Source organism: Nannospalax galili, unplaced genomic scaffold (assembly GCF_000622305.1).
Source record: "Nannospalax galili isolate Female #2095 unplaced genomic scaffold, S.galili_v1.0 scaffold600, whole genome shotgun sequence".
Classification (NCBI taxonomy): domain Eukaryota; kingdom Metazoa; phylum Chordata; class Mammalia; order Rodentia; family Spalacidae; genus Nannospalax; species Nannospalax galili.
In genome coordinates, this window is record NW_008348789.1 from 7,113,751 (window position 1) to 7,122,919 (window position 9,169).

Consider the following 9,169-nt stretch of genomic DNA (forward strand, 5'->3'; position numbering starts at 1 on the left):
ACCACCATCTGTAACTCCAGTTCCAGGGAATCCCACACCCTCCTCTGACCTCTGTGGGCACTGCATGACATGGGTGCACTTACCTGCAGGTAATATACACTCATATATGAAATAAAAATAATAAATAAAATATTTTTAGAAAAGAGACCCTTCTATTGATAGACTGTGGTGTCTGGTAGGTTTATTTTATCCCATTTATGTGGTAGTTCCAATTAATCTCTTATTTATGTATATGTACACCATGTGTATGTATGTATTTTAAGAAATTTCTACAGTGATAGTTTCCATGTGAATTTTCAAAAGGGTTTTATTGTTATTTACCAGAATAGTTCCATCTTTTCAGGTTATTGGAAGGTGGTCTCCAATGCACACTTAAACATTACTGGCTATAAACTTTGCTCGATTACAGACTAGAACTTGACAGTAAGAATATATTCCCGAAGGCACTACATGCTAGAGTCTTCTAACATGGAGAAATAAAGCAGGTACTAACCTAGAATCTTCGTCCCTACTAGCTAATCTTCATAGTGCTGGAAGATACTATGCACACCATTAAAGAAGAAAAATAATTATCAGTCTTACACAGTTGAAAACCACTGAACTACCACAATGACCGGCCTTGCAAGGTAGGCCCTCTAGTGCTTGAATATAGTTCAAGTAACCAAAATACGTTTTCATCGGAGTTATGGCTAGCTCTGCAACTTGGAACCCATATCTGACACCATTATTAGGGCCAAGAATATATGGTATAGGCCATAGGCCCTAGAGGAGATTCTACTGTTATTGTTCTGTTAAATGGACATAGTATTAAACACACTCCTAGTGACATCATTATACAAATATGTTAGTGCATCTCTTTGTTCTCATCAAAGAAGTTTATTTTTGGAGTATATGGCACCCAAAACTGTTCAATATAAAGAAGGAGATGATTTGGAGTGCTCATTCCTAAAAGGGACATCTCCTCACCTAAAGGCTCAGGGAGCATCTCCTAAGAGGGAGAAGAAAGATTAAAATAAACAGAGGTGGTAGATGAATAGAAGGAAATAATGTTTTATGGATGGTTCAGGGCACTTGCCCATATGAACCCACAGTTCTTGTAACAGTATTCATAAGACCTGTGCAAGCCGAAGCCCCTGAAAATCCAATGGAAAGGCTGATAGACTTGAAGCCCCATGTCTACATGAGGAGCAATTGGTAATTCAGAAAATCTGAATCAAGTATGGTTAATAACAATGTCTATTAAAAAAGAACTATCTGGGCATCGTGCTGTGAATTTTTAATCTCAGCCCTAGGAAGGCAGAGGCAAGTGAATCTCTGTGAGATCAAAGATATCCTGGTCCACATCATGACTTCCAGGACAGATGGGACTCGAGAGACCCTGTCAAAAAGCAAACAGCAACAACAAAAAAAGAAAGAAAGAAAAGGAAAAAAGGACTATATCCTCACCCAAGTGGTACTTCAGGTTCCCCAAATCAAAAATCAATGAAGTACTTCTTCTGTAAGAAACTTCTAATTCATTTTCCCTCCATTGTAAATCCCTCTTCTGCCCTCCTTTCTGCTGATATGTATTTATCCTTTCATTCTGTTTCAGTCTTTCATTTAAAACAAGGTTTTGCAAGGTTTTTCCATTTACCTCACCTGTCTTATCATGCTCATCTCCACATATCACACAGACAGTCATTACATATCATAACAGGTGTTTGATTAAAATGTTAAAACAGACAGTGGGACATTTAACTTCTTACTTTTATGGACAAATTTTAAAACCTAAATCTGGAAGAAATATGTTATATAGTTTAATTACTTTGAGCTATAAATTATCAAAGTCTATGAAAATGAAAGGTGATGGAAGAACGTGCTTTCCACAGGATTTATTACTTGTAAATAACAGCAAGTGTGAAATAGTTGAATAGGATTATTTAACAGGACATTAAAAAATGAGTTGAATGAGAATAGTCATTCTTTTGTCTTAAAAATGATGTAATTTATATATATATTTTAAAGAAAACTAACAAAGAAAATCTAGTTAAAAAGATGTCATGAATAAGCCGCTTTCAAGTGAAGGCATTAAGAACAATAATTGATGAACTTTATCTTGTGAAACTAAACAATTCTCTGGAGGAGCAAACACCATGATTTAAAGAAGAGACACCCACTAAAATGGGAAGTGCTCTTTACCAGCTGTACATCTGGGGAAATGAAAATCAAAACTACTTTGAGATTTCATCTTTCCCCTGTTGAGATGCTAAGATCCAAAAATCAAATGACAAAGAGGGGTGGTGTAGACATGGGGACAGGGAATCCCTTATTCAGTGTTGGTGGGAGTGCAACCTGGTGCTGTCACTTTGGAAATAACTATGGTGGCTCCTTGCAATCTAGTAATAGTTGTACCAGATGACCCAGGTATATCACTTATGAGCACATTCTCAAAGGACTCTATAGCCTACTACAAAGGTACTTTCTTACCATGTTCATTGCTACTTTATTCACAATGATTAGGAAACTGAAACAGCCTATATGTCCATCAGCTGATTAATGGATAAAAATGTTGCACATATACACAGTGGAATATTATTCACCTTTAAAGGAAAATTGCTATTATAAAATCTGCAGGTAAATTAGTGGAGCAGGAGATTAAACATTCTGAAAGAGGTTAGCCCAGACAAATGCTACACCATCTCTCTTGTATATGGATACTACATTTGAGTCTTCAGATATGTGTGTTTAAATTGATATACCTGTAGAGGTCAGGAAATAAGTAGGTAATTAAAATTAGTATTTTAAGAGAATGGGTATAGAATGCAGTTTATATGCAGAGGGAAAGGAGAATAATGGAACAGGAAGCATTAAGTGGAATGTAAGAGGGAAGGGCAGGATAGAGGATAGAACATCGGAGAGATAACTATCAGTAATGATCTTTGAAAATGCCACCATAGGGAGACTTATCATTGTAGAAGCATCCGTGCAAGAAAGAAGTTGTGTTGGAGTTACTGTAAGACAGGGAGACAATGCTTACCCAGACACTATAGGTTATTAAATAAAGGCTAGTGCCAGGGATGGATTACCTATTTCTGAATTGTTCGTCAGTGATGTCCAATAGGCACCCCCCCCCCCATGCAATACAAACTCTTGCCATTGCTCTTGGTTACTCTCTGGAACATGATAGGAAATCTTATTCTTGAACACAACACTTCTGAGTCATAGGAAATGGAACAAAAAATCAAGCTGGCACTAATTTGGAAACTACATTCTTATTGATTAGTTTCCATAGTGTTTGAAGGTGCAATTCATATTACAGGAAGAAATAAAGGAATCATAAATTTTATCCATTTGTGAACCTTGCAGGCTTCAATAAGGACTGGCCTAAGTACATATGCCTCCTAGGGCAATAGTGATCAGAAGGACATAGAAGTAATTAGTCACTTTCTAGTTGACTTAAAGTCTACTCCACAACATGAAATTCATGGCTGGTACAGTTAATAAGACAAATCATTGGCAGTCTATGTTCTATGCCTGAAGGGAGAATTTGATACTATTATTCTGCAAAATGTTTATAATAATAAAGGACCCACTAAGTTCTTATCTTTATACTCATAGGTTAATTTATCTCCCTAGAAAAAGGTGAGTGTGTGTATGTGTGTGTGTGTGTGTGTGTGTGTGTGTATGTGTGTGTGTTTGTATATCTTTTAGAAGCGGGAACTCACTATATAAACCAGGCTGGCCTCAATCTCATGGAAATCTACTAGCCTCTGCGTGCTGGGACTAGAGGCTTGTGCCACCATTCCCAACTGAAAAAAAAAAAAAAAGATTTTTTTACAGTAGTTAACAATTAATACAGAGCCCCATCATAGTGCAGAGAATAAAAGCTTATGAAGTGCCTTGCTCTAAATGGAACAACTATATCATATCTGCCCTTCCAAGGCTCAGGGATCATCACAGAAAGAGGAAGGATGGGTGGAAATGTTGTGAGAACCAGAGATAGTGGGCATCTACAGCAACACAGTAGAAGAGAACATGATAGCACCCATGCAAGTAGAACTCATAGCAGCTGTCCCTGCTTGCTCAAGAACTGCACGAAGTCACACCAGACTAAATCGCAACATATATGGAAGATTGACACATGACGTCTCTCTCATACTTGAGGAAATGTTGGAAATTTGAGGCTGTTGGAAGAACAATGTCAGTTGTCCTCCTGGATGTGGCTTCTGTGAAATTACTCATGTTCCAATCGATGGTCTTAACACAAGCACATACAGGCAGCACTACAGAGATGAGTAGATTTAAAAAAATGATAATATGAAGTTTGGAAGGAAAATTGTATGGAGGGACACAGAAAAATTTGGAGGGGATGTAAAAGAGATGGATTTCATCAAGACCCATTATATACAAAACATGGGTAATAATAACAGACCAGTATTATCAAGGAAGAAATGGAGAAATGGGGGTACCTTAACTGGGAAGGGAGTAAAGAGTGCTTGATATATATAGAGAGGAAGGCAGAAGAGATAAATAATGTTTAGCTAATGTAAAAAAACCAGAAGGAAATGTATGAGTTCAAAATCCTACTGAAAAAACATACATACAATATCTGTACATGAGTGTATGTGTATAGTTGAAGGCTATATAACAAGAAACAGTGCCAGACAGGAGAAATCTCCTTTCAAGTTATTGATCAGGGTAGTCCAAGACGTTCCCAAAATTACACAGGGTATTACTATAGCCCTTGATTGCCTCAAAGAACTTAGAGGTAAGACCCTATTGCTGAAGAGAGGACATACTTTGGACACAGGACTTGGAGCAATGGAGCTGGAACTGACTTGGAAGGCTCCTCCCTGAAGACTAGCTTTAATCATTTTGGAGAACACTATGCAAGCTTTTAAGTGAGAAATATCAATCAGTGGCCCAACCCCAGATTTAAAGTCTAATAATCACAGCAATGACTGGCATAACAAATCGTATTGGAGCAGTAGTGGCACTTTTATCTTGAGGTAGGTAAGAGCTACCTAGTTGGATGTAAAGTCCAATCAATGGGAAGGGAACTCATGTGTAGAACTGTAAAAATCCAAATACACATTGCTTCAGATGTAATAGAGCCTACATAAAACCCTAAGCCTGGTACATCTCTAGACAAATGTATTTTCTTATTGTATGTCTAGTATAGATGATTACATTTACAGACAAGAATGCCAGTCACCCCTCATCAAAGAAGCTTCTTTTGAAACAGATTATTACATAGTTTCACAACTGGTCATACACAGACAATAAATGCCTGTAAGATGTCCAAGCCTAAGTAACACACCTACAATGGAACTCCTACATTTAAGACTCATGGAATAATGTGGAACAAGGGGTAGAGCCAATACTAATGCATCTCTCAACTTTCATCAATGAAGCTCACTCATGCAAAAGGGAGTGATGAACACAAAAGGTCACAACTGACAAAAGCATAGAGAATAAGCATCTGCAGAGTGTGGGTACCTGGATAGGACTCCTATTTTAGTCTTCACCCATCCAGGACTCAGGGCCGATTGTGGAAGAGAGGGTGGAAAAAATTGTAAGAGCCAAGGGATGATGTACATGACCATGAGGAAACAGAATCCTACAGGTTCCTGGAACCTTGCTCATATGAACTTCCCACAATAGTGTCAGCATCACAAGAACCATGCAAACTAAATCAAATAAAACTCAGCATAGAACTGGGAAAATGAACAGCAGTCCCAATATTAGCTGAAGAATTATTGGCAGCTAAGTACTGCTGGGTGAGGGAGAGTTGATCTTTATGGGAGATACTTCACACAGGCTGACTAGACCCCAGTAGGTAAATATCCACTGAGGGACCTCTGGTTACACTAACTTAGCTAGATAGACCTTAACATATATGACAGAATGCATGAAATCCTGTGGGGGCATGTTATGGGGGTGCAGATGGCAGAGGGATTATAAGGATAAATAAGATGTGTCATATGAAATGCACACAAATTATATATATCTATATATATGACATTCCATATATGCATGAAATTCTCAAACAGCAAAAACTATTTGGACATAGAAGTGAAATGTCTATGATAGTAGTGCTTACAGAAATATAGCTCAAAATGAAATGCAAATGGGAGATGTGGTGCTGGTCTCCATCTTCTGCTTGGTTGAAAATGAACAGTGTCTTTCATGTATAATATTCCTACTTGAAAACTGTAAAGAAAAATAAGATTCATAAAATATTAAAACAAGAAAAATAAATAAATAAGTAGACTGCAAAAAAGGGCCAGAACCAAATTTTGATCTATCTGTTATAATATAATATCATGAATTGCTACAAGGCATGAACATGATTTAAGTGTGAGAATGTCACAAATAGACTAAAATAAAACAGATTACCCATTTAAAAAATTCTCGTTAAACTTTACAGCACAGATGATTGGCACTAAAGTGTTACTGTCTAAATGTGTTAGATCTATAACAACCAGTTTCCTAAACTTTAAAGGTGAATTTAAGTAAGTTTGTCTAAAATCGAGAGGAGTAAATATGTATAGCATAGTACAGAGTTTTGCTCATAGCACTTTTGAAGAGTGCTATGAATACACTTACTATACAAATTACTATAAATTCATGGAAAGCACAAAGCTAGGAAGTCTAGGCAGAAGTAAGCTGAAACTGAAAAGCAGAGATTCTCCTTTTGAGAAGTCAGAAACAAATGAGAGTCATAATAAAGACGCATGGGTTATGTATAGAGCTTCAAGGGAGAGAGGTTTGGGCAAAGTGATGACTTGATAGCAAAAACAATTCCATTTATCTCTTCTCTGAAGAGTGGGTGTTATTGCAAGTTCTGAGAGTGAGTCAAAGTTGGATTGTCAAAAAAAATAGAAACCCAGCATGTTGAAAAAATGGTGTAGCACTAAACTGAGAAATATAGTAGATGAGCTTGTAAATTTATATTGTACTTCAGTAGCTGTGATTCCTAGTCCCACTTCCACCCAAAAGTTAACATGTTAAATTAGAATGATTGCATAACATTAAATGAAAGGATTGATTTTAGCTCACATAGGTTTTCTTCTCAAGGCTGTACTTGAAATCTCTGTTGGGATTGCCTAAAACAGTAATTCTTAATTGGAAAGGAGGCTACAGCAAAAAAAGGCACAGCATTGCATTTTAGCTATTAGTTCTGACAGAGCATGCTTTTTCACAGGTGAACAGAGATGAATATGTATAAGAAACTGAACTGACTTTTTAACCCAATGTTCTCATATTACCAAACAGGTTAATTATTTAAATGTAAAGTTATATATTACAGTTGGTGAATATGTATTTTTAAAAGTCTATTAAAGTTATACCAATGTTTTAATAATTTCTTAAAGTTAATTTAATATGATCATTTAAACATTTTGAAAAAAATTTCAGCCCTATATTTTCATTTAGAGTTCACGTATTCTCTGCTTTTTCAAGGCAGTCATAACTCTGTCATTGCTAGTGATTTATTCTGAATTCCACCAACAAATGAAGTACTATTTTACTCACACAAGGTGCCTACATTTTGAAAACAAAAATAAGAACACAAATACCAAACTCTTTCATATATGACTTTATACCTGATATAAGAAGGTCTAATGGGAAAACTACCACAGAATGTGCTGGATTGCTTGTGTTATTATGTTTCTTTACAGCCTTTAGAGAAAATATTGTTATTAATAGTAGTTATTGCTCTTGAAAGTATATTCTCTTTCTAATAAAATATAATCCAGAAACCTAGAGATTTTTAAAAGGATCCAGGAAACAGATATAATAATTCCAAGGTATATTAAAGAGGTATAACTGCTTTTCATACAAAAGTCATGAACGTAATTATAGGGTTTAATGTCCTTACTAAATCTCGCATGACTTAACTAAACGACACTTTCTTTACTTTCCAAAACTACAGAATGATTTCATTTTTGATCCATTGGATAAGGTGTAAACCAGTCTTTGATTTAGTAGACTAGGAACAATTTCTTCAAACATTTTAAAGAAAAGGTGTTTCTGGACACAGGTAATGACATATAGCATATATATTTTGTGATTTTTAAAAAAGAAGTGATCCATATTTTCTCATTTGTTCACTTATTCCTAAAAGACACTGATTCTAGAAATTTCTATTTAAATTATTAACTACAGTTACAGAAATAGCTATAATGCATATATATACATAAATCAAGACTTTTGTAAAATTGATTATTTTTTATGTCTTCTAAGATATGCTCTACAGTATGAGGTAATAAGGAGATTCTTACTATATTTGTGAAGAAAAATGTTTAACTGGTTGAACTTAATATATTAAATATTCATCTCTCAATGAAACTAGAGAAATCGTGACACTTCATAGGCTAAAACAGAATAATCTTCGGTATTACAGGCAAGAAATTCCTTTTGTTCAACCAAAGGTAATCAAAACCTGCAATGCTAGTTTTCACAGAAAACGTGTGTGTGTGTGCAAAAGAGACTGAAAAAAATCACTTTTTAAAATTCACAATTTAGTTAATTGATCCTTTTATTCATTCTAATTTTGTAATAATTCATTACTTTAGTACACTGTTTATAACTACAATTTTAGTTAAGCTTAACATTTGCAAGAATGATTCTAAATGAAAATAGCTAAAAAGTCAAAATAGTTCATTCTGTAAAAGGAATGGAGACTTGTACTTTTGGTACTGCAGTAAATGCATAGCTAAAAGTGGTTAATGAAAGCTTCATGTTTTGGTGGAAAATATAATTCGTAACTGGAAAGTAAAACTCCCTATCCTCACTAAATTGGAAAACCTAATACATAGTTTGGATATGTTCACATTTTACTTACGAACTATTAGCTTACATGAAGTTATCATTATTGAAGAGTAATATATCAAGGATCTATTATTCTCTAGACTAGGATATCTATTAAGTCCTGTCTAATGCTGTGGAGAAAGTGTGTGTGTGTGTGTGTGTGTGTGTGTGTGTGTCTGTGTGTGTACACGCATCTATGTGTATGTCTATCTCTGACCTCACACAGCATAAAGAAAAAAAATATAATCCTACCAAATATTTTGCATGCTGCATAAGGGAAGAACTGAGGTTAAATGTGAATGCATATGTAGGAATTAGCATCACTTAGATGAAAGTTAGAAAGTATAATAACATTAATTATAAATTAATTATATTT